We start from the raw sequence: 23549 nt of genomic DNA, 5'->3' as shown, positions 1-23549 counted from the left end.
CTGGGTCACCGCCACGGTGACTACAACCCCCAGCGTCTACCGGTCCGGATCCGGGTACCCCACGGCCCAGGGGGCGCGTCAACTTCATAGGTCCCTGATCTGAGACCACTCCTGCAGCGTGATTTGCCACACCTCTGGATCTCGTTGGCCCAGGCTATACGTCAGAACGTATTGCACCAGGGCTTGTTGATGCTGCCACAGTCGCTGCAACATGTGCAGAGTTGAATTCCACCGTGTCGGCACATCGCATTTCAGCCGGTGAACTGGCAGGCCCAACGACTTCTGTAGAGATGTAAGTCGTTGAACTGCGGGATGCGAACGGCGGAAGTGAGCACACAGCGACCGTGCCCTCTGCAGAAGGCCATCTAGTCCGGGATAGTGGGCTAAAAATTGATGGACAACCAGGTTCAACACGTGAGCCATACAAGGCACGTGTGTGACATTGCCCCGGCGAAGGGCCGCACCCAGGTTTGCAGCATTGTCGCACACGGCCTTCCCTGGTTGCAGGTCCAGTGGAGACAACCATTCATGAAACTGGGTCTCCAGAGCTGACCACATTTCCTCAGCTGTGTGACTCACATTTCCCAGACGTTTCAAAGTAAACACTGATGCCGTTGAGCCCTGCTGCCAGCATAGTAAGGAGGTGTGCAGGATTCCTTCTGCACAGTTAGAAAGCAGGTGGCATTACCAGACAGGCTTTGGGTGCAGGTGGAGGACCGAGAGGAGGCAGAAGCAGTGGAGGAACTTCGAGATAAAGAGGATTGACGCACAACTCCTGGGGACGGTAAGACTTGGACAGCAGCCCCTTGTCCTGCTGTCACCATAGTTACCCAGTGCCCATTTAGCGACATGTAACGCCCCTGTCCATGCCTACTCGTCCAAGTGTCTGTGGTGAAATGCACCCTGTCACACACACAGTTTCTCAAAGAAGCGGTGATGTTGTGTGCGACATGCTGGTGGAGCGTAGGCACACCTTTCTTTGAGAAGTAGTGCCGACTGGGCATCTGGTACTGGGGCACTGCGACGGACATAAGGTCTCGAAAATCCTCTGTGTCCACCAGGTGGAAAGGCAGCATTTCTGTAGCCAACAGCTTGCAGATGGTGAAATTCAACCTCTTAGCTTTGTCATGGCTAGGAGGAAATGGTCTTTTACTTTTCCATATCTGAGGGACCGAGGGCTGGCTGTTGTGCTTAGACGGGGTTGAGTAGGGTGTCCCCGGCAAACTGATGGTCAGTGAGGAAGATGCAGGCGGACATGTTAAGTTGCCTTGATCCAAAGGTGGTGCTCTCGATGTCGGAGAGCGCTCAACACCAGCAGGTGTTTCCACTTCCAAATGAATTGACGACCTGCCAATCAAACTGGCTGTTGCGGGTAAAGAGGTGGCAGGTCTGCGTCCAAAAACATGCGTGACTGCTGTCCCCCCAGTCACAGAGGATGAAGAGGCCGCGGATGCACAAGATGGGGCAGACGGTGGTTGGCCCAGCCCGCTAGGCCGCATTGTAGCACAGTGAGCTTCCCACTGCAACTTATGCTTCATATCCATGTGACGGTTCATGCATGAAGTACTCAAACTATGGATTTTTTGGCCTCTACTTAGCTTTTGGTGACAAATATTACAGATAACACGAGTTGGATCATCCTTATCGATCTGAAAAAATGCCCAGGCTATGCAAGGCTTAGAGCCCATGCGACCTGAAGAGCCACTACGACTTGTGGTCATAGGCAGAGTTGTGTTTGAGGATGCAGTTGTTGACGTGCTTCCAGTACTCCGTTTCTGTCCAGGAAGGCACAACCTAACCTCATTGTCAATAGCATCTGTGACGCCCCGCTGCGCTTGGTATCACAGATCCTAGAAGAGTGCATTGATGGAATCCTCCACAAGAGGCCCCCATAAACATTCACACATCTCCACCTTCCACCTCAGACCAGCAGAGGGAGCCAGTTAGGGATATAAATAGGGAAGGTGAAGCTAGGCAGTTCAGTTCCTCTGAAGAGTTCCTGCAGTAGAGAAGCCTAAGAGAGGTCAGTCTGCAGTGGAGCACAGTCTAGTCTAGAGAACTCAGTTAATAGTTCAGCAGTGGAGCATGAGGCTCCTGCTAGCTAGATTCAGGGAGCCCAGTTAGAGCTTAAGGTGTGCCGGCGCCATAAGATCGGTGAAGCACGGCAAGCTACCGTTAATGTGTATAGCCTAGTGAGGGCACGAGTAGGCCGAAGGCGAGTTAGTACATAAGGGGCAGAGGAGCTTAACCAGCTCACCCCGAAGCATTTACCGGACACCGGATCCGAGCTTACCGGGATCTCTATGACCCAGTAAGGCATAACCGGAATCCCTGGAGAACTATAAGTCCCAGGATCGCTAAGGTGCTGATACGTAACAGAGCCAGGAGACGCTTAGGCCCCGCATACTGGGAGCGTGAACTCCAAGAGAAGGCCCTACCACAAGGTCAGCCAGCGCAGGACAGAGACAAAGTTAGGCCTAGCTCCAGGCAGGTCAGAAACTTACTACGCAGAGGCAAGAAACAGGAGGCCCTACACCCGCTCATTGGGGAGGATCATGATATGCACCCTTCACCCTACAGTGCTCCGGGATGTGCCTGAATTTCCACCAGTAAAAGGTACTGAAGTGACTACAGTGTCCATTCCCGTTCTTGTTCTGACCCAGCTGGGTCTCGCCTGTCCTGCATTCCCCCTGCATACGCTGCCCTGAGGCCTAGCTCCACCTGTGGGGAGCTATACCATTGAGCTGCCTTATCACCGGCCTCAGTGGACTTCTGCAGCGCTGGTGCTTCTCACCAGATACCACAGGTGGCGTCACGAACTCTTATAAAATTAACAATTATCCACCCTTTTAAAGAGTGAACCCAGGGTACGGACCCGGGAGCCGACCACCGCAACATTCCCAAGGCCAGGCAAAGGCCCGGGTACCGAGTCATCCCCATCCCCTGGGCTAGTCACATCCTCCTCTACCTCCTCTGCTGACCTCATCGACTGGCTGACTGTGGGTTGACAGTAAGTGGGATCTCCAACCTCGTCATCATCACCCTGTGTGTTCTCACACCAGTCGTCCTCAGAGCCAACCTCTTCCTGCCCTGACCGAAAAGTCAAGTTGTCGCTCCAATCAGGTATTTGAGTCTCATCATCGTCTTCATCATTGTCTCCACCAACAGGAGTTACAGTTTGGGAACGAGGGTCTACATTATGCTCAGAACCTTCTTCATCTGGTCCTGGATCCGACTCATAAAGATTCTGGGCATCAGTGCAGATCATTTCCTCGTCTGGATTAACAGAAGCTCTGGAGCAGACCTCCGTTTCCCAGGCTATAGTATGAGTAAACAGCTGTGCAGACTCAACCATCTGTGTTACCCGATACTCAGAAGGGCATCTGGAGACTAGGGAGCTGTGAGGAAGCAAGTGCGATTGGGGTGACACCTCTGAGGACTGGAGTATTTATGATGTTGAAGTTGAGGTGGAGGAGAGCCCATTTGAAGGAGCACTTGATATCCGTTGAAGCACCTGCTGTTTTTGTGCCTCATCCGGAATTTGTAGCGATGGGTGTGTCCGTAAGAAAGGGATCGTATCACATTGTCCATGAAAAGAAGTAGACATATTAGTTTGGCTGGAAGATGGTCTTTCTTCTGCAGATGTTACTCCCCCCCCCACCGCGGGGGGGCTCGAGCCACCAGAGGACAGGCACCAGTATTGGGAGATGGGGGCTGGCCGTCAGGGTCCACCACGGCTCTGGCATAAACCCAGCGACATGGAGGTGGCACGGGCAGGAACGGACTGGCCGTGTCAGCTTCGCACTTTTTTGGTTTTTGAAGGGCATGACATGCCTATATCTGTGTCTCCCCCTCCTTTTACTCCTCCACCTCTTTTCTTTTCGCATGACTATATGTACTTGTCACTTTTCCATGTGTTAGTTGTGTCTTCTGAGCAGTTTGTCAGCTTTTGGACACCTTTGAAGTGTTTTCTATGTGTTTTCTATGTGTTGCTCTGTGTTTTTGTTTGCCTGCCATTGGTTTTAATGGTGTTCGAATGTGTTCGTCGAACAGTTCGACGAACATGCGGGAGTTCGATGAACTGAACCGAACTTGAACACTACGGGGGTGGCTCAACACTAGTCTGGACCGCATATTCCTCACCCTGAACCTCCTTCCTCCCACCATGTCAAGTACCCAGAGACACCTGATCCCACACGTGGACACTCTGAAGAGCTGTTCACTTTTCCATTTATAGATTCGGGCCTCTCGCCCGGTCCACTTGAAGCTGGGCAAGAGGAGATCGCGTGTAGTGATGCCCAAATATTTGAGCAGCCACGGTCACATGAAGGCGACGTTGGGAAAGTGTCACAAGAGGTGGACGATGATGAGACAATTGCCAGAAAGTCAGGAGGAGGACCAGGGTGCGGAAGTGGAAGACGAGTTGGTGGATGATCTAGTAACTGACCCAACCTGGCAGAATGACATGCAGAGCGAGGACAGAAGCACACAGGGGGAGGGAGGCACAGCACCCCAACAGGCAGGAAGAAGCAGTGTAGTGGCCGCAGACAGAAGGCAGGCAACCGTTCCCCCGTAACACCAACACGAAGGAAATTGCCAGTACAACTGTTAGGTCTTCTCGAGTCTGGTTGCTTTTTAAAGACTCTGCAAATAACCCCAAAAAGGCCATATGCACCACCTGCCAGGCCAGCATCAGCAGGGGTGGCAAAACGACAAGCCTGACAACCAACAGCATGATCAGGCACATGGCAGCAAAGCACCCGACTTTGTGGGCCGAACCCCCGGGTCCAGGAACAGTGTCTGCAGGTGGCACCATAGCTTCTTCCGCTGTTGGGTATGCAAGCCAATCCCCTGTCCATGGTGCATACGAAGATGCCTCCTGCCATGCACCTGTCATTGCACACTCAAGTAGCAGCATCAGGCAGCACATCCATGTCCTTGTCCCAGCGCAGAGTTCAGTTGTCCATACCCAAGTCCTTGGAACGCAAGCGCAAATATGCAGCCAACACCCCACAGGCCACACTACTAAATTCTCACATTTCACGACTTGCGCTCGAAATGTTGCCTTTTAGGCTCGTGGAGACAGAAGCATTCCGCAACCTGATGGCGGTGGCCGTCCCTCGGTACTCTGTCCCCAGCCGCCACTTTCTCTCGGTGTGCCATCCCCGCATTACACAAGCACGTGTTCCAAAACATTAGCTGTGCTCTCAACAACGCAGTTACCGGTAAAGTCCACCTAACCACGGACAGGTGTACAAGTGTTTGTGGGCAGGGACGGTACATCTCGCTGACGGCACACTGGGTTAACATAGTGCAAGCCTGGACCCAGTCGGACCTTGGGACGGAACACATCCTCCCGACGCCAAGGATTGCAGGCCCTAAGTCAATCAGGTTTGCCCCCCACGGTCTACAGCTCCTCATCCTCCTCAGCCTCCATCTCCGAATTGACCACATCAGTCACAAGCTGGAAGCACTGCAGCACTGCCTTGGCCAAGAGGCAACAGGCTGTGCTGAAGCTAAAATGCTTAGCTGAAAAAACGCACAATGCTGAAGAGTTGTGGACAGCTCTGAAAGAGCAGGCAGATCTGTGGCTCACATAGCTGAACCTACAGCCAGGCATGGTCGTGTGTGACAATGGCCGGAACCTGGTGGCGGCTCTGAGTCGAAGTGAGCTCACACACGTACCATGCCTGGCCCTTCTGCTTAACCTCATGGTTCAGCGGTTTCTGAAATCCTTCCCAGAGCTGCCAGATCTGCTTGTTAAAGTACGCCGCCTGTGTGCCCATTTTAGAAAGTCAGCTACAGCTTCCGCCACCCTTGCAGTGTTTCAGCAGCATTTGCAGCTTCCGGCTCACAGACTGGTGTGGATTTCCCCATGCTTTGGAACTCTACACTGCAGATGTTGGGAAGGATTTGTGAGAAGAAGAGGGCAGTGGTTGAGTACTAGCATCAACAAGTCCGTCGATATTCAGTTCAGACTCCACACATAAGACCTCAGGAGTGAACATAGATGTCAGACATATGTACCATCCTCCAAAACTTTGAGGACTCCATCAAGATGGTGAGCAGCGATGAAGCCATAATTAGCGTCACCATCCCGCTTCGCTCTCTTCTGAAACGCTCTCTGCTCACAATCAAAGAGGATGCATTGCAGGCGGAGCACGATGAGATGGAGAAAGGAACAATACAGGGTGATTACACACAGCCAAGCCTCATCTCATCCCAACGTGGATTGGGTGACAATGAGGAAGAGGAGGAGGAGGAGGGACAGGAGCTAGTTTCATGCACTATAGACGGTACTACCTGCACAGCTGTCATAACATCTGTTCAGCGTGGATGGCCAGAGGACAGAGAGGAGGAGGAAAAGAGCATGGTCAGTTATCCTCTTGGTGAGGACACGGAAGTCTTGCCTGTTAGTAGTCTGGCATGCATGGCTGAGTTTATGCTACGCTGCCTTTCCCATAATAGTCGCATTCTCAATATTTTGGGTGACAGTCATTACTGGTTGGTGACACTTCTAGACCCACGCTACAAGGAGAACTTTCTCTTATTCCTGAGGCGGACAGGTGCACAAAAACGGGGCTGTACCAGAAGGCCCTTGTTGTGGAACTATTAAAGAAATTCCCATCTGAAAACGCTGGCGGCAGAGGGCACACTTTGTTGGACAGCCAAGCAGTACAGGCGAGAGAGACACAAATGCAATCCAGCAGAGGCAGGGGAACACTGTCAAAGTTCTGGGAGAGTTTTCCCAGACCCTCCCATCGCACAGGCCCTGAGGCGCGGGGTACTCTCACAAGGAGTGCAAAGTTTGGGAAGATTCTGAGGGAGTACCTTGCCAACTGTACCAACGTCCTCCATGATTCCGCTGTGCCTTATAATTATTGGGTATCCAAGCTGGATAGGAGGAATGAACTGGCTCTCTATGCCTTAGAGGTCCTGGCCTGCCCTGCCGCCAGTGTTTTATCAGAGCGGGTTTTTTGTGCCACTGGTGGAATTATAAATGATAAGCGCATCCGCCTGTCAACTGAAAATGCTGACAGGCTGACTCTTATAAAAATGAACAAGGGCTGGATTGGGCCAGACTTCTCAACACCACCGAATGATAGCAGCGTAACAAACTCAAATCCAGTGTCTTTTCTTGGGAGGTGTATTCCCATGCACCTTTTCACACCCACACATGGGTATACGCTTCCTGATTTTGGCTATCTGCTCTTGTCCTCGTCCTTCTCCTCATCCTCCACCACCATATCACCAGGGTGACCGTGGTCCGTGATGCAACACCCACATAATTTTTTTAAAGGGTGTTTATGATGCCCGTAAAAAAAAAAAAATTATACAGTATGTTCATGTATACCCCCCAGGTTTAAATGCTTGTCAGCCCATACACTTAGTGCATGGGCATTACAAGTATTGGAGGCCCGCTCCTTTCTAATGGGAACATTTTTTTTTTGAGGCCCTCCTCCACTTCTCTTCCAAGGGTCACTGAAGTGCCTCCAAATTTTTGGCAGCCTTTGCATGCACTGCACAGGCTAACACTGTGGGAGACTCTCTCCTTTCTAAAGGAAATTTGTCGTTACTGTGGCCCTGCTCTATATGTCTTTACATTTTTTGTGGGGTTTTTCCTAAAATTGGTGAGCCGTTGGACTCACTGCATACCCTATAACTGTATAAGAGACCCTCTCCTTTCTAATGGGAACATGACGTACTTGTTACTGTGGCCCTGCTCTGTGTGTCTATAAATTCTTAGTGGGGATTTTCCTAAAATTGGTCAGCCGTTGGACTCACTGCATGCCCTATAACTGTATAGCAGACCCTCTCCTTTCTAATGGGAACATGTCGTACTTTGTTACTGTGGCCCTGCTCCGTGTGTCTTTAAATTCTTAGTGGGGTTTTTCCTAAAATTGGTCAGTCATTGGACTCACTGCATACCATATAACTGTATAGCAGACCCTCGCCTTTCTAATTGGAACATGTTGCACCTTGTTACTGTGGCCCTGCTCTGTGTGTCTTTAAATTCTTAGTGGGGTTTTTCCTAAAATTGGTCAGCCGTTGGACACACTGCATACCCTATAACTTCTTGCAGACTCTCTCCTTTCTAAATGGAATTTGTCGTTACTGTTGCCCTGCTCTGTGTCTTTAAATTATTAGTGGGGTTTTTCCCAAATTTTGGCAGCCCTTGCAGTCACAGCATGGGCATTACCACCCGCTCCTTTATAATGGGAACATTTTTTTTTATTGAGACCCTCCCCTATGTCTCTTCAAAGGGGTATTGGGTTGCATCCAAATTTTTGGCAGCCCTTGAAGTCACTAGATACGCAATAACAGTATAGTAGACCCACTTGTTAATAATGGGAAAAACAAAGTATAGCCGGCTGATGGCTCTCTAACAATATCGAGGTCCGACTTCTTGCCTTTTAAGAATAGTAAGGGCCATCTGATGGCCCTATAAAAATAGGCTTTCTGACTTTCAGAGTCCCTCCATCATAAATAAAACAGGATGTGTCTGATGATGTGTCACACACCACATTGCCAGATAAGGTTGTAAAATGTTAAAATGACATTTCCTGGTGAATACATTTGTCTTAAAAAATAACGTAAAAAAAACAACCATAGGAACTTTCTTTAGTATAAAAAACAGCGTCACCAATTTTACCTCAATGTAATCACATTGTTCAGCTCCTGCACCTCCTCCTCCATCTCCGAAATGACTACATCAGTCACAAGCTGACGGCACTGCAGCATTGCCTTGGCCAAGCGGCAACAGGCTGTGCTGAAGATATCATGCTTAGTGCTTAATTGACGAAACGCCCAGCGCTGCAGAGTTGTTGAAAGCTGTAACACAGAAGCCTGATCTGTGGCTCTCACTGCTGAACATACAGCTGGGCATGGTCATGTGTGACAATGGGCGGAACCTGGTGATGGAGAAATGTCAGCCGGGGTAGATACTGTTTCCCTCAGTGCCAGTCCTTTAACCGAGCTAAAGAATATGGCTGTGGTGAAATACAACTCCCACTGAGAAGCTGTGTTAGATTGAAAAACATTGTGCCCACAAGAGGATTTGATTCTGAGGGATAACCTTTCTCACCCACTCAAGAGCCCTATAGCAGCTGCAAAGTTAGCGCTATCATGAACTCTCCTGAGGTAGAAGCCAAGGCACAGAGGATTCTCTGGTGGGACCGTTCAACCCTGCCGAGAAACAGTATTTGCTAAGAATAGTTTGTGGGAAAGTTCCCAGACACTCTATGGCTGCTTTTTTACTGAGGAGGAAACACATGCAAACACGGGGAGAACATACAAAGTCCTTGCAGATGTTGTCCTTGCTGGGATTTGAACCCAGGATCCCAGCGCTGCAAGGCTTCAGTGCTAACCACTGATCCAATGTGCTGCTGTTCACCCTCTAATATCTAACAGGCTGGAGAAACTTGCACCTACTGCCACTGTATCTTCAGCTACTTTGTGAGAAACTAATTTATTTGGGCAGCCACTCAGTCTACCAAATAAAATTCCTGAGAAGGAAATTGGGGATGGCTTCTCTACTGGTACTGGGGTCAGTGCTAATACCATGGCATCGTTCCACAGTTTGCTGGAAATATTCCAGGCTGGTAGGAGGCAAGCAAATTCCAAGAGAAAAGTACCAGCAGTAATGTTCAGGCTACATTTCAAGTGCAAGCAACTTTAGAGGACTTCCTGGGAGAAATGACAAGCAGGGTAGATACGGTTTCCCTCTATGCCAGTCCTTTCACTGAGCTAAATACAACTCTCAGCAAAAAAAAGTTGTGGACTGGCTCCGTACCTTCCCTGGCCACATTCACCTGTCCATGTTTTTGTGGTTAGGCGGTCCTTCACAGTAAGTGCACTAGGGAGGGCATGGGTAATGTTGTGGGACCCGTGCTTATGGAAGGCGGAGGCCATACCGGGAAATATAGTGGCGACTGGGGACGGAGTATGGACACCTGGCCGCCGGCATAAGGTTGTGAAAAGCTTCTGCCTCCACGAGCTTAAAAGTCCATATTTCAAGTGCAAAGAGCTGCCCAGAAATCTGGCAGTTTAGTCTTGCAGCCTATGGATTCTGCATACTAGCACTTGCATTCCAAGTAACAGAAAAGTAAGCAGATGGTGGTCTCTATCATCATCATGGCCTCGCCTCGGCACTATGAACTCTCCTGAAGGAGAAGCCAGGGCCCGCCGGAGGAGTCTCCAGTTCTCTGGTGGACCCGTCCAACCCTGCCGAAAATCAGCCCTGTCTGAGAAAAGTGTGGGGGGGGGGGGGGAGGTTCCAGGACACTCTATGGCTGCTTTTTAAATGTGGATCGGCCATGCTTATGCATGTTATTTTTCAAATAGCATTACAGATCAGGCCATTGCCCAACTCTGTATTCAAGACATTAAATGCGCAAAGAAAGATGTGTGTGCGTCAAAGCACCCCCGACAAGTGCGAGCTAATGTTGGACAGACTGCCATTGCTTCTGCAAACAAAGCTCAATTACAGGACTTCCTGGGAGAAATGACACGCATGGTACATACAGTTTCCCCTCTATGCCAGTCCTTTCACCAAGCTAAATACAACTCTCAGCAAAAAAAGTTGTTGACTGGCTCCGTACTGTCCCTGGCCACATTCACCTGTCCACGTGTTTGTGATTAGGCGGTCTTAACCAGTAAGTGCACTGAAGAGGGCACAGGTAATGTTGTGGGACCCGTGCTTGCGGAAGGCCGCCGCCGGCATGGGGTTATGAAAATCTTCCGCCTCCACGAGCCTAAAAGGCCACATTTCAAGTGCAAGCAGCTGTCAAAAATTTGGCAGTATAGTATTGCAGCCTGAGGGTGGCTGGCAGCATACTTGCACTTGCATTCCAAGGAATGGGGTAGGGACAACTGAACGCTGCAGTGGGACAAGGATGTGGACGGTGATTGTTGCAAGTCTGCAATGACAGGTGCATGGCGGGAGGCATCTTCGTATGCGCCAAGGATCGCTTCTGATGAGCACACTTTTAAGCAGTGACCTTGGAGTCAGAGATGCTTCCAGAGGTCTTCCCCATGCTGTTCCCATGTCTTTTCAGCACTGTATGCATGTGTCTGATGATGTGTCACACACCACATGGCCCGATAAGGTTGTAAAATGTTAAAATTACATTTCCTTGTGAATGCATTTGTCTTGGTTGAAAGCAATGCCAAAGTGCAAAAACGCATCAAAAACTCTACGTGTGAACATAGCCCAAGTTGTGGAGGAGTATTTTTGTTTTTGGTTATTTATTTTGCCTTATATACAAGTGATTACCCTGGAAAGGATGTTCCTTAGCATATTTCCCAGGAAAATCCATTTTGGTTTCATTTTTGTATGTTTTATTTTGAGTCCATAAAAGTAGCGTAATACTCTGACCACATTGCTGACAGCAGTGATCTGGGAGTCAGAGATGCTTCCAGCGGTCTTCACCATGCTGTTCCCATGTCATTTGAGCACTGTTCCCATAGATTTGGGCAATTTTTAGGCCCTCTGCAGACCGCCGGGGGAGTCGCCTGAAAAATGCTCGGGTTTCCCATAGACTTACATTGGGCTCGTTGCTCGAGTCGAGCACCCAAGTATTCCAATTTGCTCAACCCGAGCAACGAGTACCCGAGAATGTTAGTGCTCGGTCAACACTACTCGCTTCACATTATAATCCTTACAGTGGAACATCTGCAGAAGGCAATTGCTGAAACACAATCTAATATCTCTGCTATAGAAACACAGGTAACAGCTACTTTATCATCCACAGATTGAAACAACTTAAAAAGCAAGATAAAGAAAATACTCCAGGAACATCAAAAATTTCAAAGGGACTATCAGAATAACCACGTATACAGATGGAACGACCCGTCCTATACAAGAACATGGTGACAAAACCAAGGTCCGCACGGCAACAAGTCATTCAGCTTGGGGAGCGACACTTCAACAGGACAACATCGACCATGGTTTTTAGCCAAAGGCTGCAGGGGAGGTTATCAACACACAGACCAGCCTGGAGATCTAGGAGATTGCATGACCACGAGCTCCCAGGTAAGGCACCTAACCTGGTAGTAAACATCTTTGGCTGTACCATCTACCTTGCAGAACTGACTGCACTTCAGAAGGGCATTTCCTTTTGTCCAACATCCAACTGGGATTCATTCCAGATGGAGAAGGACTTGCAGCGGTTTTACCGCTTAATCAGGTTTAAGACTCATGAGACCTCTGCTAACAGAGGGCCTCCACAGGTGGGACTTGTGACTCTAGGAAACCCTAGCACATTCAACCCTCCACATACCAACCATGCTACAGAAACTCTCATTAATTTGATAGAGACATCAAACAACAGATACATCAACAAAATCTAGGCTTCTTTTCCTCACACCAGAATTTATCCACAGAAGAAAAACCTGCCATTACATCTTTGCACAACAACAAGAAGATCATTATCAAACCTGCAGACAAAGGGGGAGCCATAGTGGTAATGGATCATGCACAATACTGTAGTGAAATTAACCGCCAATTAGCAGATACCAATACCTAAAGAATGATTCCCAGGGACCCAACAAGTACAATCAAAGCCCAAATCCAACAAGTCATCACTACTTATCTGGATAAAAATATCATTGACCAAAAAACGGCTACCTTTCTAACCAATTCACACCTTGTAACTCCAGTATTCTATATTCTGCCAAAAATTGATAAATCTCTCTCCAACCCACCCGTATGCTTTATAGCAGCCTCCAGTAAAATAAAACAGCACAGCCAAAGCAATAAAAGAAATTTTAAAAATTCCACAATAATTCAATTAGAAACATAGTAAAAAGGCAAAGGTATATACTAGCCAAGATCTCAAGGACAATGCACAACAGGATGCAGCAGACTTATTAGAAGGAGGTAACACATGCAGAATGCTGATGAACTATCACTCTCAACCTCTCAATTCATTGAGGGGGTGGATGTCTAGCATTAAAACTGCACACAGATGAAATTTGCGATAGGGCACATTCACACACATGTAGCACAGTGCCTAGCCAGCAACCTATTACACACTCATCCTATTCGATTAGACAGGTTGCCCGTCACCCTATCAGTGCATAACAGAGGTGAAAGCCCCTAATTTACAAGGTCACCAGTGATGCACCTGGCTGCACCTTGTAAGATTAAAAAAGTGAAAATGTATAATAGGAGATATTGGTTAATATTTTGGCTAAAATAAGCAAGCTCGCAACTCGCGTCAAGGGTCCTCACTGTCTTGCGAGTCCCTACTGTTAAAATAATGGTTCAGCTTCGAATCATTGCCTTTAAGAAGACTTATTTTTCAGTCAGATAATCCTTATTTAGCAATACTTTTGTTTATTCTGTTTTCTTGTAGTGTTCTCATGACCTTTATAAGAATTGGCTCATTGGTTTATAATTATCATACTTGTCCTATGTCTGTACACAAAATAAAGTCCCAATATATCACCACCAGGAAACTCCCTAAGTTCACCATGACCTGGACTGTATTCAGTACTATCAGTGAGAAAGGATGTTGGGAGTATCATACATCATGAATATCCTGCAGGTGTATTGACAAGCACCTGTTATTTAATTATTCTGCGCCAAAGATAACATATTACTTACATCATCTCATATGCATGTATCAAAGCACAACCCACGTTGATTGGGGTATATAATTACATTACATCTTAAAATAAACAGAATCATTCTCTTGAGACAGTCTGTAGTGAGTATCTTATTTGAAGCGTCATTCCTATAGGAAATCTATATAGGTAATCTCTTTTGTCTACCTGAGAAGAAGTGAGATCCCCTCCCGTCTTTAACAGCTGGAGGCCCCAGCAAGATCTATTTTTTTCCTTTTAATTTCATCTGAGACTGAACAACAGCTTTACCCCTATCCCGAACAGAAACAAACCCCGGCCGGGTAAGTGAGTGGCCTTAACACTCTGAGCAAATTTCTCTCCGAGAGAGGTGGGGTCGACCTAGGTCAGTCTCCGGGGATCTAGAACGGGAAACCCTCAGGTAGCAATTTTATTATTATTATTATTATTAATTTCTTTTAATATATATTATTACTAAATATTTCACATAACTGGAAAAATTCCTAATTCAAATACTATATCGTATTTCTGCACTTTTGCATGCATTAACTATTTCATATAATATATATATAGTACTTCTACCTCAGCTAATCCCCAATCATTGCTGCTTCCAACTTAACTAACGTTCACACTAAGTGTAACTGTGTTAAGTTCATGCTTATTATAGCAAAAATGTACGAGATATAAGTGATTAGATGACGTGTGCTGAATGCGAGTGTAGTACTCTGGTTAGCAAATACAACAGTGGAGCTGTCACGCATTTTAGGAAGCTGCGAGATTAGTGTGGAATCTGAAGGTTGGGGGCTACGGGAGGAAGATAATACATTCCTTACGTTAGTATATGTGAATATTAACAGTCATTGTTTTGTTGAACCTTATACCATTTATGAATATTGTGATATTGATTCAGCTAGAGCAATAAATAGAATCCAGGATTCACAGGATATAAAGTTATTTTGCCCAGTTGCCCTAGAAAATTTTAATAGGAATTGGAGTACGAGAAGTGCTGTGGTGGAGAATGAGGAGGTGTTAATGACTGAAGTGGTGATTAAGAGAAATGAATAATTGATAGGCTGCAAAAGCATACATGACTTGTGAAAAGTGTTTGTGCTCGGTTACAGTAGTGAGAAAGCGAAAGCCTCATGGTAGGGATACTGCTTCGTTTCTGGAAAGGATACATTTGTACCCTGTAAGTGCACACCAGTATAGGAGAAGTAACGTTACATACCGAGTTTTCCCTGCCATATTGTTCCACATCCACACACTATAGGTAAAGAGTGGCAGTATATTATAGAAAACAGATGGTATATGCCTGTGTGACAGGATATTATTACTCATAATAATTATCTTGCCAATATTGGCACGGACTCAGGAATAGACGTAGGATATTCTTCAAGTGAGGACTCTGACCCAGATGTATGAAGAATTTATAGCGATTGCTTTTGGAACGGTTTTGTTTATAATAGTCTACATTTATTTGTTTAGACGAACTTGTCTCAGCATCAGAGCAGAGCAAAGAGTTGCAGTTCAGCTTAAGGCCCTCGAATCAGGGGTAACTGGCTAACGTACTTGACCAGTTGACCCAGCTGATTGAATCAGGGGTAACCAGCTAACGTATCTGACTGGTTGACCCAGCTGATTATATAGCAGGATACTGAAGATAGGGATCGCAACCCTTGACAAATCCTGTTATGGGTGCTCGAATCTCCAGATCAAGGAACAAGGATCCGAGGTGCACCATGTGTGATCTGGTGAGAATGGAGCATGGCAGGGCAGCTGTAAAAGATGCAACAAAGATATTGAAAAAGGGCTGGTATGCCAGCCAAGGGATGCCTAGATGCTGAGAGATGGAAACGGTTTAGTCAGGAACATTCACAATGGATTGATAAGCATGATTACGGAGCACAATCCAACTTGAAAAAGAAACGGATACAGGTATTGACGATGAAACACGGAAAATGCTTGGTAAAGTACCAACTGCATTATGGGTACAGGATAAAACAGATGTTGGACTGCTAAAAATAACTCCAGTCACGATTAAGCTAAAACATGGTGTTGTACCGGTACGTATGAGACAATATCCCCTGAGCAAGGAGCAAACAGAAGCAATTGCAGTACAGGTGAATAAATACCTAGAAAAAGGTATAATCAAGGAATGTATGGTTCATGATTTGAGAGAGATTAATAAATTAATGGTTGTAGACGCGCCCATAGTACCAACTCCACATACCCTATTAAATCAAATTCCATCTAATGCAAAATTTTTCACAGTGATTGACCTCAGTAATGCTTTCTTCTCAGTGCCAATAGATGATGAGAGCCAGCTGCTGTTTGCCTTCATCCATGGAGGAAAGCAGTATTGCTGGACCCGGTTACATCAGGGGGGGGAGCAATTTCTCCCTCCATGTTCTCAGAGGCAATGGCCGGAGTACTTCTCTCTTGGCATCCTGAGAATCAAGACATTCAGCTACTTCAGTATGTGGATGATCTACTGTTGTGTACCCCAAGTAAGGATGTATGTTTAAAAGAGACATTATCTTTGCTGATCTTCTTATACCACGAAGGTTGCAAGGTATCTAAGGAAAAGCTACAAATTGCAAAAGAAAGAGTGGTATTCCTGGGACATTGTATCTCCTTCCAACTCAAACACATGACTGCAGAGAGGAAAAAGGCAATCAGTCAGGCTGTAGAACCAACTACTTCCAGCACATTAAGAACATTCCTGGGGCTGGTTAGCTACTGTAGAGAGTGGATTCCTTCTGCATCTGCCATGATGCAGCCCCTATTTGACGTGCTCTCTGCATGCAATAAGGGTCAGCTTTATTTGCTGACCCTAGAAGCAAAACAGGGGTTCCAAATGCTCAAGGACGCCATTCTCTCAGCACCAGCACTGGGAATCCCAAACTACTTTTTGCCATTTTTCCTTTTCTGTTATGAATCAGGGGGGCATGCCAAAGGTGTGCTTACTCAAAAGCATGGAGGCAGACATCGTCCCCTGGGGTACTACTCTACTCAGCTAGACGTTGTTGCAAAGGGGGCACCCTCGTGCATCAGAGCGGTAGCCGCCTGTGCCATTTTAAAGGAAAAGGTGGCTGATATAGTTCTAGACAATGCACTAGAAATTCAAGCTCCCCATTCAGTACAGGAGCTCCTGCTCCAGGCCAGGACGAAACACCTGTCTATGAGCAGATTGACCAAGTACGAGGTGGCATTATTGACTCCCCCAAATGTCACAATCAGAAGGTGTACTACTCTTAACCCTGCCACGCTAATACCTGAACCAATTGATGATGAAACATTATACTTTGAGCATAACTGCTTTGAGTTAATGGACGCAGAAACTAAGCCGCTAGCCAATGTGCAAGAAACACCAATGTCCGAGGCGGATCTGGAACTATATGTAGATGGCTCCCGATACTACCTAGATGGGAAGCCCCATACAGGCTATGCCATAGTCAGTCAAAATGAAGTATTGAAGGGTGAAGCACTGTCCCCTAAAATGTCTGCCCAGGAAGCCGAGTTAAAAGCACTCGCTGAAGCATGTATAATTGCAGAAAACAGAGTTGCGAATGTTTTTACAGACAGTTGCTACGCATTTGGCATTTGCCATGATTATGGTCCCATATGGAAAAGCAGAAAGTTTATTGGTTCTTCTGGTAAACCCATAAAGAATGCAGAAGCAGTAGCACAACTCCTCAGAGCATTGGAGTTGCCAAAACAGGTTGCTATTGTAAAGGTACAAGCTCACACCAAAGAGTGCACAAAAGAGGCTGAGGGAAACAGGAGGGCGGATGCAGCTGCAAAAGCTGCAGCCCTGTTGCCCCTCCCAGTAGAAACATACACTGTGCAAGTGTCTGGGAGTGTGGACTTGGATCTTTTGCAGAGCCTACAGGATCAGGTCTCTGCACCAGAAAAGGAAGATTGGACTAAACGCTCAGCTAAACAGGGAAAGGATGGACTGTGGAGAGCAGATGGCAAATACTGTCTGCCAAGATCCCTGTACTCTATGATATGCACTCTTTCTCATGGACCAACCCATCAGTCCAAGGATGCAATGGTAAGTCAGGTAAAGATCTATTGGGTAGCACCAGGATTCCATTATGCTGCTGTTAAATTCATGCAGGGATGCATAATCTGTGCATGTCATAATGTGGGAAAAACGGTGAAAGTGCCACCAAAGGGCACCGTGAAACCATTATACCCGTTTCAGCGACTTCAGATAGATTTCATTCAGCTCCCAAAGGTAGGCATTTATGAATATGTGCTTGTCTGTATCGACTTATTCTCATCATGGCCAGAGGCCTGTGATATAGAACAAGCACAGCGGATCAAGGAAGGTGTGCGGAAGGCAAATGCCTTAGAAAATTTACCACTACCCGAGTGGCTCGCTTGGATGAATCCTTTAAACTTATTTAGGGAAGTTTGAGGGTGGATAAGTAGTGTCATACATTTCTTGATCCAGGCTGTGTTTATAATAGTGGTGGTTGCAAAAATCCTAAAACTTTTTGTGATGATGATAAAGAAAATTCTTGCTTCTAATTGTAAATGTTTTCCAGGTAAATCCCAACATAAAATTGATACAGACACTGAAGTGAAACAAACCCAAGTCCTTACTACAATAATAACCACAGCACAGCGAGAATGCATCTTCTGCAACAAGATTACTGCAGCAGACTTATCGGATTGTATGTTCTGCGCAAAACCATTGGTCTGAAAAGCAAATCCTACCAGCAGAGGATGGAACCTGATAGATGCTGAACTCTCAGCTACTATTTACTCAAAGATACCGAACATATAACTTGTAGTTGTATATACACAGCAGTCTATTATATTAAAGTAGACATATACCTGACAATCCCTCTATACATATAGCAACTATACTCAGAAAATGGAAGGGAAAGTAAGGGACAGTGGGTCTGATAACAAATTAATTTGAACGGATGCGCAGCAGGACTGGCATGCCACTACATACGGAGGGTAAGCCCCGTGATGTCGTGAAGTAGGGTTAATTTGCAGGCCTAGAATTTAGGTAGGGACATGAGGGACAGACAGTATGACAAGATGATAAAAAGAGGGGAATTGTTCAAATAATGGTTCAGCTTCGAATCATTGCCTTTAAGAAGACTTGTTTTTCAGTCAGATAATCCTTATTTAGCAATACTTTTGTTTGTTCTGTTTTCTAGTAGTGTTCTCATGACCTTTATAAGAATTGGCTCATTGGTTTATAATTATCATACTTGTCCTATGTCTGTACACAAAATAAAGTCCCAATATATCACCACCAGGAAACTCCCTAAGTTCACCATGACCTGGACTGTATTCAGTACTATCAGTGAGAAAGGATGTTGGGAGTATCATACATCATGAATATCCTGCAGATGTATTGACAAGCACCTGTTATTTAATTATTCTGCGCCAAAGATAACATATTACTTACATCATCTCATACGCATGTATCAAAGCACAACCCACGTTGATTGGGGTATATAATTACATTACATCTTAAAATAAACAGAATCATTCTCTTGAGACAGTCTGTAGTGAGTGTCTTATTTGAAGCGTCATTCCTATAGGAAATCTATATAGGTAATCTCTTTTGTCTACCTGAGAAGAAGTGAGATCCCCTCCCGTCTTTAACACTATACTACGGTACAATAAAACAGCAAAGCTAAAGCAATAAAAGGAATTTTAAACCTTCCACAATAATTCAATTGGATAGCAAAAAGGCAATGGTGTTTACCAGCCAAAATCTCAAGGACAATGTCCTATAGTAGCCTCCACTGATTCAATCTTGTTTCCTCTATCCATCTATTTTGAAAAGATCCTGACCCCACTCACCAAGAGAGCCAGATTGTTCCTTCTTGACACAGGCTATTTTCTCTATACTATTAGAGACCTACATACTATCCCCCCGACAGTCTCCTTGCAACATTTGATGTGTACAGCCTCTACACATCTATCTCTCATGAGAAAGAATTGAAAGACATCTCTAATCTACTGTTCTACTCTAACATGGAACATAACTTGGCCCAACTTCGTCTGGATCTTCTTACATTGATTCTCCATGACAGTTTCTTTCTTTTTGGAGACACTATGTACAACCATGTGGAACTGGAATGGGCTCAAACGTGGCACCAGCCTATGCCAATACAAACATGAGTCACTTTGAGGAACAACATGTATATACCAATGAGCTTTTCATAAGACTTGCCATTAACTACTATAGATACATCAACAATGTCTTCTGCATTTGGCAAGGCCAATTGGAAACATTAGAATCTTTTTTCACATATCTCATCTCCATCACACCGGAACTTCAGTTTTCCCTCAAATATGACATTAAACAAATTCCATTCCTAGACACTTTAGTCAAGAAAGATTCAGAAGGAACCCTCTCAACCGACATCTACTCGAAGCCCACTGACTGCAATAGTCTGCTCCATTACCCCAGCTGCCATCCCAGATTCACTAAAAACAGTCTGTCTCACTCACAATTTAATAGGGTATCCAGTGTAGTCATATAAGAGAACCTCTTACAGACAAGACTGAAGGATATGTCACACAAATTCAGGGAAAGGTGCTACTCACAATCACTTCTACTAAAAGAAGAAAAGATCCTGACATCAGAATCTCTCCCTCCATCCACAATTCAAGTTGAATTAGTACCATTCATACACGCATACCACTAGCGATGAGCGAGCACTAAAATGCTCGGGTGCTTGAAGCTCGGGTCGAGCACATTGGAATACTCGGTTGCTCGACCCGAGCAACGAGCCCAATGTAAGTCTATGGGAAACTCAAGCATTTTTCTGGCGGTACCCCCCGGCGGTCTGCAGAAGGTAAAAATTGCCCAAATCGATGGGAACAGTGCTCAATTAAACATCAGGCAGGCAGAATATATAGGCAGACAGGCAGGTAGGGTATATAGGAGGGTGCATGAAAAACATAGCAGGGCACTTGGAACACACTAGTGCCCTCCGATTTTCATGCACCCGTCTCTTTAAAAAAGCCGGCCGGTAATTTATCAGCGGTAGAAACTGGTTCCCGACAATTTAGAACAGAAAGAATAGAGCATAAAACATTACCCCTTTCCCAGGCTTCAAACATCTGCCCCAGCCGTCTGCTTAACCTCCGCTAGAGACTAAAATTACGTGGAACCCCAATTTTTTTTTTAATAAATCGTTTATTTTAACACTAAATGACAAGTACAGTAATCAACACTATCACTGTACTTCTTATATATGTGACTGACATGTTTCTATCTATCTAATCTATGTGTGATGCTCTATTCTTTCTGTTCTAAATTGTCGGGTACCGATGTATGCCGCTGAGGAATTGCCGGCCGGCTTTTTTAAAGAGACAGGTGCATGAAAACACTATTATTTTTTTTTTAATAAATCCTTTATTTTAACACTAAATAACAAGTACAGTAACCAACACTGTCACTGTACATATATATGACTGACATGTTTCTATCTAATCTTTGTGTGATGCTCTATTCTTTCTGTTCTAAATTGTCAGGTACCGATATATGACGCTCATGAATTGCCGGCTTTTCTTGTTTCACTGTGAGCACTGTTCCCATCGATTTGGGCAATCACTGTAATGCCACAACCACCAAGGCTGTGACATTACAATGAGTGGCAGACAATCCCTGCATGATTGGTGCTCTAAATAGTGCCAAACATGCAGGACGGGGACCCGAGCTCCCGCCCGAGCATCTCGAAAGTACTCGGCGAGCTCCGAGCATCTTGAGTACTGAGATGCTCGGGCGAGTACCGAGCAGTGGCGAGCATGCTCGCTCATCACTACATACCACCTGTTGATGCCCAAAATTCACACCATCATAAAAAGGCCCTGGCCCCTCCTCACCAAAGTGTATCCAGAAATAGAAGCCTTCAAATCATCGGCCCTGATGTGCGCTAAAAGACCTTAAAACATCAGAGACAGACTAGTTAGAGCCGATATAGGCAGCATACTCAGAGTACCCACCCAAAGTTTCCTTAGTACCCATAGACTGGGAACATTTCCGTCACTCAACTGTGCAGCATGCTCAAATGTCATCAAAGATGAGAAAGTAACACACCCAAGAACAGGGAAATCATACCTCATCTGCAGTTTCTTTACCTGTGACTCCAATTTTTTCATTTATACAGGGCTGCCATCAGGGCATTACTGCACTTACTGCTGTATAGGGCCCAGTGAGCAGCAGTACAGAGGTGGGGCATGAGCCCAGTCAGGGCCCCCCTCTTGTGCTTCTGCTCACTGGGCCTCATGCTGTAACAAAGTGACGAGTGCTGCACACCTTGGCACTAAGTGCTTTACCAGAGCTCCGCAGCCGTGCAGCTTGAACAGCTCCCTCATACTTCTCCGGACTTCTGGTCAGGTGACAGCGCTTACATACCATCACCTGACCAGAAGTCAGGAGAAGTATGAGGAGCTGCACGGCTACGGAGCTCTGGGAAAGCACACAGAGCCATTAACAGGACACCACAAGCTGAGCTGCGCCTGCAGGTGAGGTTAAGTATGATCAAACTTTTTTCCTTTTTCTTTCTAAAATGAATTAAATAGGTGAGGGAGGGGGACTGCAAATGATGTAGTGAGGGGGGGGGCTGTAAATTATGGAGTGACGGGGCTGTGAGTGAGGGGGGCTGTAAATTATAGAGTGAGGGAGCTGTAAGTGATGGAGTGAGGGAGGCTGTAAGTGATGGAGAGAGGGGGCTGTAAGTGATGGAGAGGGGGGGGCTGTAAATTATGGAGTAAGGTGGGGCTGTAAATTATGGAGTGAGAGGGGCTGTAAATTATGACGTGAGTGGGGACTGCAGATGATTAAGTGGGGGAAGCTGCAAATGATGGAGCAAGGGGAGGCTGAAAATGATGGGGTAAGGGTGATGCAAATGATGGAATGAGGGGGGGACGAGACACTGCAATTGATGGAGTGAGGGGGGAACGAGGGACTGCAAATGATGGAGTGAGGGGGACTGCAAATGATGAAGAGAGGGGGACTGCAAATTATGAAGTAAGGCCGAGGGGGGCTGCAAATGATGAAGTGAGGGGGGAGGGAGACTGCAAATGAAGAAGTGAGAGAGGGAGGGAGACTGCAAATGATGGAATGAGGGGTGATGGGGGACTGCAAAGGATGAAGTGAGGGAGAGACAGCTAATGATGAAGTGAGGGACAAGGGGGACTGGAAATGATGACGTGAGGGGGTACTGCAAATGTTGAAGTGAGGGGGGACTGCAAATGATGAAGTACTGAGTGAGGGCGTTGAGGTTGCAGGAGTGTGACTGATTGCATTTGCGGAAAGAGTATGGGTGCTAACTAATTTATATATTAGGTGGGGAAAGGGTCTATTTATAGTTAGTGGGGGCGTAGTGTTGGATAACAATTTATATTTGGAATGGTGAGATATTATTATTTATTATTATAGCGCCATTTATTCCATGGCGCTTTACATGTGAAAAAGGGGTATACATGCAAAAACAATTACAATGATCTTTAACAAAACGTGACGGCGACTGGTACAGGATGAGCAAGGACCCTGCCCGCGAGGACTCACAGTTTTCAAGGGATGGGTGAGGATACAGTTGTTGCATAATAGCTAATGATAGATTAATGGTGGATGCATGTCTGTATTCAGCTGAATAGAAGGGGGAAAAGTGGGGAATGTGCTCTATATAACTGTTATTTTATGCAGAGATGAGTCCTGGCTGGAAGAAGTGATGGCGGTCTGTGCTGGATGAAAAAAAAAAGCGAAGATGAAGGACTTGAATTAGAGACATCACTGTGGAGTCAGTGTGTTACTTGTACTCTTACACTATACACTATATATAGAGCGCCCATGTATAATGTCACTGGTGATCCCTGAATTACCTGTACACTGATACTATACACTATACACTATGTACAGAGCTCCTGTGTATAATATCACTGGTGCTCACTGTATTGCCTGTACGCTATAC

General features: G+C 46.1%; 1 long non-coding RNA gene across 1 annotated transcript in view; it reads right to left on the bottom strand.

Moving 5' to 3' along the window:
* The window catches only part of LOC141165084 (uncharacterized), a 74094-nt gene extending 52123 nt beyond the window's left edge, over positions 1–21971 (bottom strand). The window contains exon 1 of the long non-coding RNA XR_012251050.1: positions 21913–21971. This is a non-coding gene — a long non-coding RNA (uncharacterized lncRNA). The remainder of the gene's footprint in view (positions 1–21912) is intronic.
* Positions 21972–23549: the final 1578 nt, after the last annotated feature.

The sequence above is a fragment of the Phyllobates terribilis genome, unplaced genomic scaffold (assembly GCF_046119375.1).
Source record: "Phyllobates terribilis strain yellow unplaced genomic scaffold, ASM4611937v1 Scaffold_11__3_contigs__length_659146591, whole genome shotgun sequence".
Classification (NCBI taxonomy): Eukaryota; Metazoa; Chordata; class Amphibia; order Anura; family Dendrobatidae; genus Phyllobates; species Phyllobates terribilis.
The sequence above is the reverse complement of the archived record's forward strand: the minus strand, read 5'-3'. Positions and strand labels throughout refer to the sequence as shown.